General features: G+C 37.4%; 1 pseudogene; it reads left to right on the top strand.

The window, feature by feature from the left end:
* The first annotated feature begins 8,465 nt into the window (after nucleotides 1–8,465).
* LOC138839087 (F-box-like/WD repeat-containing protein TBL1XR1) lies at nucleotides 8,466–9,417 on the top strand (annotated as a pseudogene).
* Nucleotides 9,418–10,397: the final 980 nt, after the last annotated feature.

Here is a 10,397-nt window from a genome sequence, read left to right as displayed (position 1 = left end):
CAATCCTAATACCATATAAAATTGACTTCAAATTACAATTAGTGAGAAGAGATAAAGCAGGTCGCTACATACGTATCTCTCCTTCGGGAGGATATTAAAATTCTAAATATCTATTCGCCAAACAACTGAACACCCAAATTCAAGCAAGGAACACTACTTTCCCTCAAATCCCACATAGATCCAAAGACATTAATTGTTGGAGACTTTAACATACCACTTTCCTCACTAGATAGATCAACTTGGCAAAACCTCATCAGAGAAACCGCAAATCTAAACAACTGCATGGATCAACTAGATTTAACAGACATCTACTGAATATTTCACCAAGCAGCATCAGAATACACGTTCTTCTCAGCAACAATGGAATATTTTCTAAAATAGACCACATTTTAGGTGGCAAACTTGTGCAAATTTAGAAACATTGAAGTTATTCCTTGCATTCTCTCAGACCACAAGGGAATAAAATTAAAACTCAACAGAAAAAGCCACCAAAGAAAGTGCAGTAACACATGGAGGCTGAACAACACACTGATGAACCACTAGTGGGTCAGAAAAGAGATTAGAAAGGAAATTTAATGTTCATGATATTCAACAAAAATGAGCACACAAATTACCAGCTCATCTGGGACACAGCAAAGGCACTACTCAGGGGCAAGTTTATAGGTCTGAGTTCTTACATCAACAAATTGGAGAGATCTGAAACCAGCAATTTAATGAGACAGCTGAGCCTTCTTGAAAAAGAGCAGCAAGATAAACCCCAATCCATTAGATGAAAAGAAATAATTAAAATTAAATCAGAATTAAATGAATTAGAATCCAAATACAACTATAGAAAGAATCAACAAAACAAATAGTTGGTTCTTCGAAAAAATTAACAAAATTGACAGACCCTTAGCAAATCTTATCAGAAAAATAAGAGAATACACCCAAATAAATAAACTCAGAGATGAGAATGGAAACATCACTACAGAAACAACCAAGATTCAGAACATTATAAGGGAATATTTCTCAAAACTTTATGCTAATAAGTTCAAGAACTTGGCAGAATTGGACCTTTTCCTAGCAAATATTGACATGCCATAATTAAACCAAGATGAGTTAAACCATCTTAAGAGGCCTAAATCAAGCATTGAAATAGAAACAGCAATAAGAGACCTCCCGTCTAAGAAAAGCCCAGGAGCAGATGGTTTTACAGTGGAATCTTTGTTTAAATAGGGATACAGCTGAACCCATTGCAACAATGAGATGTACAACAAGTTATGACAAAAAATGATCTTTACAACTTTGGTGGTAGTGGTGGGAGATGGGAAGTGATGGGAAGGGGAAACAGAGGAGGAGACAACAATGCTTCATAAGGAACGTACTCATTACTTTGCTAATGTAATTGTAATTTCTCTGTATGTTATTTTCATAATTAAATAAAAATTGACATAACGTTTTGTACATCTCATTGTTGTAATAGGGCCACCTGTGACCCTATTTAAAACCTATTTTCCCTTCTCCTCCACAAATTATATCAACATCAAATACAGTGAAAGCAGGGCTTACACCCTGGGGAAGTACATACAAAGCAATAAAGATATCATCTTATGAATAAGTTGGAAACAATCGCAAGAAAAAAAATTTTTGAATGCTTATCTTGAAGTTCATTTCGCCTAACATCAACTTCTGGGGGGGGTCGTTTTGGGGGGTTGAGAGGGGAAGGGATGATATTGGGAACCAAAGGAGGAGGCAACAATGCTTGATAAGAAATGTTCTCACTATCTTGCCCGTGTAATTGTAACCCCTCTTTATTGTATTTCCACATTAATAAAAATATTAAAAAATAAAGATTCTATGCAGAATTATAGTGCATATTGACTTAGACTTAGATCTCTTTCATTTTCTTCCAATAATACCTATGGGAAGGTGAAAATTATAGATCATTCTGTTACTTTAGAAAGCTTCTGTTATTGATCACTGCAATAAATATTATGAAAATGAATCTCTGAAATTATTTAGAGAGATGACTTGAAAGTTACCTTTCTACACACTCATGCTAGTTCCCCAAGTAAATCAGAGAACTAAAAATAAGTAACATTTTAGCTGGGAGCCAGTGGCTTATGCCTGTAATCCTAGCCACTCAAGTACTGATATCTGAGGGTGGTAGTTCAAAGCTAGCCCTTGCATGAAATCCCTGACACTCTTACCTTCAATTAATCACCAGAAAACCGAAAGTGGCACTGTGGTTCAAGTGGTAAATGCCAGCCTTTATCTAAAAAGCTTAGGGACATCGCCCAGGCCTGGAATTCAAGCCCCATGACCAAGAAATACAAAAAAGGAAAAAAAGGGGGGGAAAGCAACATTTTAACGCTAACGTGCACATATACACAACATTGTCTAGAAATAAAATTATAACAGTCCTGGACTGGCAAAAAAGAGATTAAAGTGAAATTGGCTTCTATCATTCATGTAGACAATCTATACTGAGGCCAGGCTATTGGAGCTCACATCACTAACTAAAGGGGTAGAAATTGAGAAGATCACTGTTCAGAACCAGTGTGCAAGGAAAGTAATAAGATTCTCATAACATCTTAAAGCCTGGCATGTTGGAATACATTTGTGATACTAGTTACTTGGCAGACAGAGATGAAGAACTTAGCCTCTGTTCAGGCCTCAGCAAAACTGATAATCTATGAGCAAAGTAACTACATTGAAAAAAGGATTGTTCTAATGGTAGAATACTTGTTCAGCCAACAAAATATCTAAATTCATACTCATTTCCTAAAAGAGAAAAAAAGCGAAGAAAGAGAAAAGAAAGAGAAAAAAAGAAAAATAGAATAGGAGGAGAGAAGGAAAGGAAAGAAGGAAGGAAAGAAGGAAGGAAGGAAGGAGAAAGAAAGAAAGTAAGGGAAAAAGTAAGAAAGAAAAAAGAAAGAAAGAAAAAAGCATAGAAAAGAAAGAAAGAGTGGAAGAAAGAGTGGGAGGAAGAAAGAAAGGAAGAAAGAGAAGTATAAATAAAAACCTCAGCAGGTGTAAGATGTTAATAATGACCCTAAATACTTTTAGTTATAAATGACATCATTTAATTCCCTGGGAAGAGACATTTTGTATCAAGCCCTGTTGTATGGACTTGGGACCCATGAAAGACCACCAGAGACCACGACCAATGGGAACAGCAAAAGAGACATTTATTTGCAAGCTCAAGCTTGGTCCTCCACACATCAGGTAACCGGTGACATTAAGAGTCCCAGAGCACAATCAGCACAGCTTTTATAGTACTGAACAAACAAGTTTAGGGATTTCCTCACAAGCAGTTACAGGATTGGTTTGAGTCCACCCTAACTGCTCTGCCCTTTTTCTGAACTATTGGTTTATCCTGTTCCTGGAACACTTGGGCAACTGTTCTTCTTTCTTAAGGGTGGGCAGAGTGGGTGGCAACCTGTATTTTTTTTTTCTCTATCTTAGGGTTACTCTGAGGGCAGCTTATCACAATATGGTGTGGTTAATCTCAAATTGGAGTTACTTTGGCTCTTCATTCTCTCCTCTTCTAGAACAAGGGGAACAATCATGGTCTCCTAATAGGCACAGTCTTCTATATTTACAGTTTGGTATTGGGATCTCAGATCAATAGATGGACTGTGCTGATTCTCTTTTTACAAAGGACACCAATCTACAAGGTCCGATTGTGAGTAACAAAATTAACAGTAACAAAGGCCCTTACATTTTCTTCCAGCAATCCTGACTCGGTATACCACACCTAACTTACCTTTATACCAGCTGTACTCGTAAGCTCCAATTTTAAGACATACTCACACCATTTGCTACATACTTAAACTTTCTGATGTTTGTCTTCTTTACAAACATTTTAAGACAATCCTTACTTTTTAAATCCTTTCTTATCTAGAGGATACCAATTTTTCCCTAATTCATTTCCTAAGTCTTTCTTTACTACACTCCTCTTCTTTACAATTCCTTGAGCTCCTTTGTGACTAGAATTTAAAACTGCCCATTTTTCCTTCGACTTGTGGAACCAAGTTCTCTCAGAAAGCCTCAAGGCACCAGTGGGATGAAAAGCTTACTAGATTTTAAGGCTAAGATTAGGGCTGGTTCTAATTCCTCCTCCTACTTCCATTGATTTAAAAAAAAATCTCTCCTTTATCTTTAAAACACACCCAGGAGGAAGCAGGTTATTACCATACCAGAGCCAAACTAGGCTGTGACACTGATGTACGTAAGACAAGCCAGTGATATACTTGACCCCATTATCCACTGTGGGAATAGAGAGGTTATTGGATATCACCAAAAGAATGTCCCATAAGATCTTAGTATTAGCAGCGTTCAACCAGGAAGCATTTTCAGGTGATGGAATCAGGCAGGAGTTGAGTCTACTTTTACCAGGGTGGCGGTAGTCTGCATGATTATATAGATTTCCTCCAGATTACTGTCAAGCTGTCATTGAACTTTACTCATTAGGGTGTGCAGCAGCCGCAGTAGCAGGGTCTCTCAATGGCTCCAAGGGACTGTCACACCTCATGCTGGGCTGCAAATTCCTACACAGACTGGTTAAGGATACATTGCATAGGCTTGGCAGGCTATGACCCCACTAGTTTTTAAGACTATTTAGATAATAGCCCAGGACAATTAACCAAGAGAACAATTTTTTTAAATGAGATAGTTCTTTTAATGCTAGGATTTACTAGGCAGATATAGAGGGCTCAGGATTGTACTATTCTTTCCCATGTCTTTTCCTTCTGTCTATTTTGCCACATTTTTTAAAAAAGTGACTGTGGTCCCTTGTTCTTAAAAGGGGATGATGGGCAAAGATTCATCTTCTCTCACTTCTTCAAGCTGACTCAGGGGTGTTGTTCCTACCTAACCAGGAACCTATATACTTAGCCTATTTTACAAAGAGGTTACCAGGATTAGATGTCATTAAGAACAACATTTTAAGTTTTGACAAATACACAGACCTTTTTTCTGACTATAGCAGTGTAGATTATTTAGCCTTCTGGTTTGCAAAAGGATCTGTCTGGATGACTTAGTAATGTGATCTCTAGTAACCTAAGAATGTCTGAGTTACCTATGCAGGCCTTCAGACAGATATCAATAGAAATACACTCTCAGGTTTACAAACTTTTTCCTGAGCAGATGAATTTCATGTAGCTGGAGTCAGCTCAAAAGTTATTGCCAATTAGAGCTTTGGACACATACAGAGGTTGGGATCTAAACTATCCTCCACATTTTTCAACCTTAGCTTTTTAGTATTATCACAGATGACTGACTAGTTCCTGTCCCTTACAAGATAGATAATCATAGACTTTAGGCATGCTTACAAACTATCTTCCCATGACCTCCTGATTCTGACCAATTTTTGAAGGGCCACATAAAAATGACTCTAGGATTTGACATTATTTCTGCCATTCAAGCATTGGCTTACAATCTCTGGATGCTCCTCCATTTTTTTGTCCCAGGAGTGTCTTCTCCACCCTGGGAAAAATGCCTCATTGGCATTTCCCTTAGTTAGTTGCTGGACTTGATGTCAGGGCCTGAGTGCTGTCCCTAAGCTCTACAGCTCAAGGCTCACATTCTGCCACTTTGAATCCTTAAGCAGCTCTGCTTACTCTTTAAGCCTTCTGCTGGCTGAGTACAGGTGATAGTCTCACACGGACCTTTTTCTGCCCGGGCTGGATTCAAACCAGTTGCAAATCAATGAGTCACAAAAATGTGACTTTACTCCAATTAAAAGCAAGAAGGTGATCAACATAGATGTATATTTTAAGCATATCCTTACCTGAAACTTACTAAGAACCAAAGTTACATATGACAAACTTACAAGAATCCTCATTCTTTTTTGTGAGCCTGCTGGGAACTGTTTAAAAAAATACCTATGAGAGCAAACTGAAATAGTAATTAAGCAATTATTTTGGTAATCCTAATTCTTCCTTTTTGTACTTTGAGGGAAAAGTTTAGAACAATTTTACTTTTAAACTTTATATACAGAAATCCACTTTAGCTGCATTTTGAAAAATCCCTTGAACTCTCAAGGCTAGGTGTGTTACTCATTTCCTCTTGGCTGCTTGTTTTAAAACAGATACACATGAAATCGTTTAAACTCAAATAACATATTATCTTAATGCAAAAATTACAATCACCATCATTTTACCAAGAATCTAGACTTAACACATTTATGCCTTAAAAAAACATATCCAATAGCAGAATATCATTGAGAGCAAATCACGTTGTACAAATAAACTTTTTAACCCTCTTTTTAAGACCTTCTTACTTTTAATTTTAACACATCCAAGGGGCAGTTTTAGCAATGCTAATCGGATCTTCACATCACTCATTTTTACCATCATGTCTTCAGTGTCTATCTGCAGGAAAAAAGTGACAGAATAAAGATCGGCCACTTGTCCCTTCCTGTGGAAAGGACACGCACCCAATCCGACTCTTCAGCATGAGATGAACTGTGTTTGTGCCAGCTTGCCCTCTTTCAACATGCGTGGACTCCTCCCATGGCCTGTTCCACCATGCATGACCAGCTAAACAGCACTTTTGCCTGTTCACCATTCACTCCTAAAGATAGGTATTCTGTTACCTTCTAAGTTTCTCCTTTTTGTTAACCCAGATATATTGATTACAGTACAAACAGCTTTATGTATTCTAAAATATCAGATTTTCGAATTTTCAAGTTAAAAAATCCTTAAAAAAACTAATTTTAAACAATGTCAAAATGCTTTAAAAATGTTTTGGTAATGTCCAAACCTCATAACCTTTTGAATTTTGAACTTAAACTCACACAATTGTTACAAATTGCTAACAATTTCTATCATGAACATGTTCACAAACACATACAAATCACACTCAATTTTCATTAAGGGCCCCAAAAAAGAAAATCAGTTGTACGTACATTTTCTAAAGTTTTCAAACAAAAATTTCTTTTAACTGAAGTAATTTTGTGGAGCTTCATTTTCCCAGGGATTGCTTGTTTATCAAGGCATTTCACCAATTGGTATTGAATCCCTTCCATTGGAGGAAGGATGCGGGGGGGGGGGGGGGGGGGGGGGGGGGGAAGGGGGAGAGCCTGAAACTAAACTGGCCTGATTTTTATTCAATTTTATTTGTATTTATTTATTTTTCTTAATGTGTTTTTTAATTGTGAAAATACTGTACAGAGGGGTTACAATTACATGGGCAAGATAATGAGTCCATTTCCTATCAAGCATTGTAGCCTCCTCCATTGTTTCCTTTTCCCATCCATTCCCGTTATACCCCCGCATCCTCACCCAACCTTCCTCTCTTCCTCCCTCCCACCAAAGTTGTAAAGGTGGTTTTCAACATAACGACTTGCCGGGTGCTGGTGGCTCACGCATGTAATCCTAGCTACTCAGGAGGCTGACATTTGAGGATCGTGGTTCAAAGCCAGCCCGGGCAGGAAAGACCGTGAGACTCCTATCTCCAATAAACGACCAGAAAACCGGAAGTGGCGCTGTAGCTCAAGTGGTAGAGTGCTCGCCTTGAGCTGAAGAGCTGAGGGACAGCACCCAGGCCAGAGTTCAAGCCCCACGACCGTCAAAAAAAAAACAAACAAACAAACAAACAAATCAACATAACGACTTGTACATCTCATTGTTGCAATGGGTCCAAATCTATCCCTATTTGAGCGATTTATTTTTTTCCCTTCCCCTCCAGAAATTATACCGACATCAAATACAGTGAAAGCAGGGGTTATACTGTGAGGGAGGGACATACAAAGCAACAAGGAAATAATCTTATAAACGTGTTAGAAACAATCGCATGAAAGAAAAATAAAACATTTGAATACATATCTTAGGGTTCATTTCCTTAAAATCAACTTATCTGACCTTTTCTGCTTGACTCATACATATACTACTTATTGCAAATAAGGGAAACCATGGAAACTATGTTTTTTTTGACATGGCTTACTTCACTTAATATAATTGTTTTCAAGTATTTCCATTTACTAACAAATGGGGTCATGTCATTCTTTCTGATGGAGCCATAGAATTCCATTGTGTATATATACCACATTTTCTTGATCCATTCATCTACTGAGGGGCATCTGTGTTGGATTCATATCTTAGCTATCGTAAATAATCCTTCAATAAACATAGTCGTGCTGGTAGATTTAGTGTGGTCTTGTTTGTGATCATTTGGTAAATGCCCAAAAGTGGGTTTGCTGGGTCATAGGGGGCTCAAGATGATTAAAAAATTTGGCCAAAAAGCAGGGTATAAAATTAACCCTCAAAAATCAATAGCTTTTCTGTATGCCAACAATGAGAAAAGGGTGTCTAAAATTAGGAAAGCAACTTCATTCGTAATAGCCCCACAAAAAATAAAATACCCAGGAATTAACTTAACCAAAGGAGTGAAGGACATCTATGATGAAAATTTTGAAAACTTGAAAAAGGAAATCAAAACAGAATTTAGAAATTGGAAAAAACTTCCATGCTCCTGGATTGGAAAGATCAACGTTGTAAAAATGGCAATACATCCCAAGGCTATTTACAAATTCAATGCAATACCTATCAATATTCCAACATCATTCCTCAAGGAAATAGAAGAGGCAATCCAAAAATTCATATGGAATAATAAAAGACCCCAAATAGCAAAAACGATCCCCAACAGAAAGAGCAGTGCTGGAGGAATATCAATATCAAATTTCAAACTGTACTACTAAATCCATTGCAATCAAAGCAGCTTGGTGCTGGCACAAGAACAGACATCAGGACCAATGGAATAGAATTGAAAACCCAAATAATTGTGAAGCCAAGCAGCAGTCTCCTTTTCATTCGGCACCAGCGTTGGATGTTGACTGGCAGAGCAACAACACCTTTGCTTCAAGTAGTACAGACATGTGCATTCAAGTCTGCAAATTAGGACAATACTGATCTATTAAAACATTCCAGGGACATACATATGAAGTAAATGCTATCAAGTGGGACTTCACTGGCAATCTTATGGCCTCCTGTTCTGGTGACATGGCTTTGAAGATATGGAGCATGAAACAAGATAATTGTGTACATGATTTGCAAGCTCATAATAAAGAAATTTATACTGTCAAATGGAGTCCAACAGGACCAGGGACAAATAATCCAAATGCCAACCTTATGTTAGCAAGTACGTCCTTTGAATCTACTGTTGGGTTATGGAATGTAGACTGAGGGATTTGCATCCATACTTTGACAAAACACCAAGAACCTGTGTACAGTGTTGCTTTCAGACCCGATGGCAAGTATCTGGCAAGTGGTTCTTTTGACAAATGTCTGCACATCTGGAACACAGACAGTTGCTCTATTTCACAGCTATAGGGGAACAGGTGGAATTTTTGAAGTTTGTTGGAATGCAGCAGGAGACAAATTTTGAGCCAGTGCATCAGATGGTTCAGTTTGTGTATTAGACCTTCAGAAATAGCGCTACTAGTTACAAGCCATGGACCAACTATGAATGTGTACATAGCCAAAATGACTGTCCCTGACCCATGTACTGCTACAGTCCCACCTGAACCATGGCCAGTCTACTACAACCAAATCTAAGAGAAGTATATCCATGCAATATATATATATATATGTGTATATATATATATATATATATATATATATATATATATATATATATACAAAATTGCACCCTGAAGATGACAGAGTTTTGTCCCAGTTTGTGAATTCTGTTCACCAAGTGTTGGAATCTAATCTGCTGCGCCCCTAAAATAGCATTTTGAAGTTTGGGATATGAAAAACAGAAGAGAGAAATAAATATACACTATAAAAGCAGACCCCATATGTACCAGAGTTTGGATTCTAATGACAGCCGTGTTTCTCCCCTTTGAATCAATCAGCAGACACCATTGATTCTATTCTTTTTTCCCTTCAGTAGTGAGCAGTTTATATGTACAGAGAAAATGGACGTAACAAAACTCTCAGCAGTAGTTTGTTCTTGCTTTTAAATTTTGTTTTTGGTTTGATTATGGATGCATGAAGTAAGGGAGTGAATCAGTTTCTTGTTTATATTTTTTTCACCTTTTAAACAATAAAAATTTTCTTAAAAATACTTTAAAGCATTCTTTAGAAGAGGTGGATTTTTGGTACATTTTTTAGCTCCCAGAGCATATATTCAACTGGTGCATAGTGTGGAAGGGAAGGGGGCATTGGAAGTTAAATGAAAGCATAGGACCTTGGTCATGTCAAACTAGAAGAGAAATCCGTAAAGAAGGATATTATGCTCTGTTTCTGTTTCTATTTCTATTTCTCTCTCTGTCTCTCGGTCTCTATTTCTCTCTCTGTCTCACTATATTTTATTTTACTGATATGGCTTAAATACAATAGGTTATTTTGGGGGACATATTTCTGCCAATTAAATACTAGAAGGGCCCAAATGTTTTGTTTTTCTTTAGT

This window comes from Dipodomys merriami, unplaced genomic scaffold, assembly GCF_024711535.1.
Source record: "Dipodomys merriami isolate MVZ:Mamm:240054 unplaced genomic scaffold, mDipMer1.0.p SCAF_292, whole genome shotgun sequence".
NCBI classification, from domain to species: domain Eukaryota; kingdom Metazoa; phylum Chordata; class Mammalia; order Rodentia; family Heteromyidae; genus Dipodomys; species Dipodomys merriami.
Note: the sequence above shows the minus strand (reverse complement) of the source record. Positions and strands in the feature narration are given on the sequence as shown.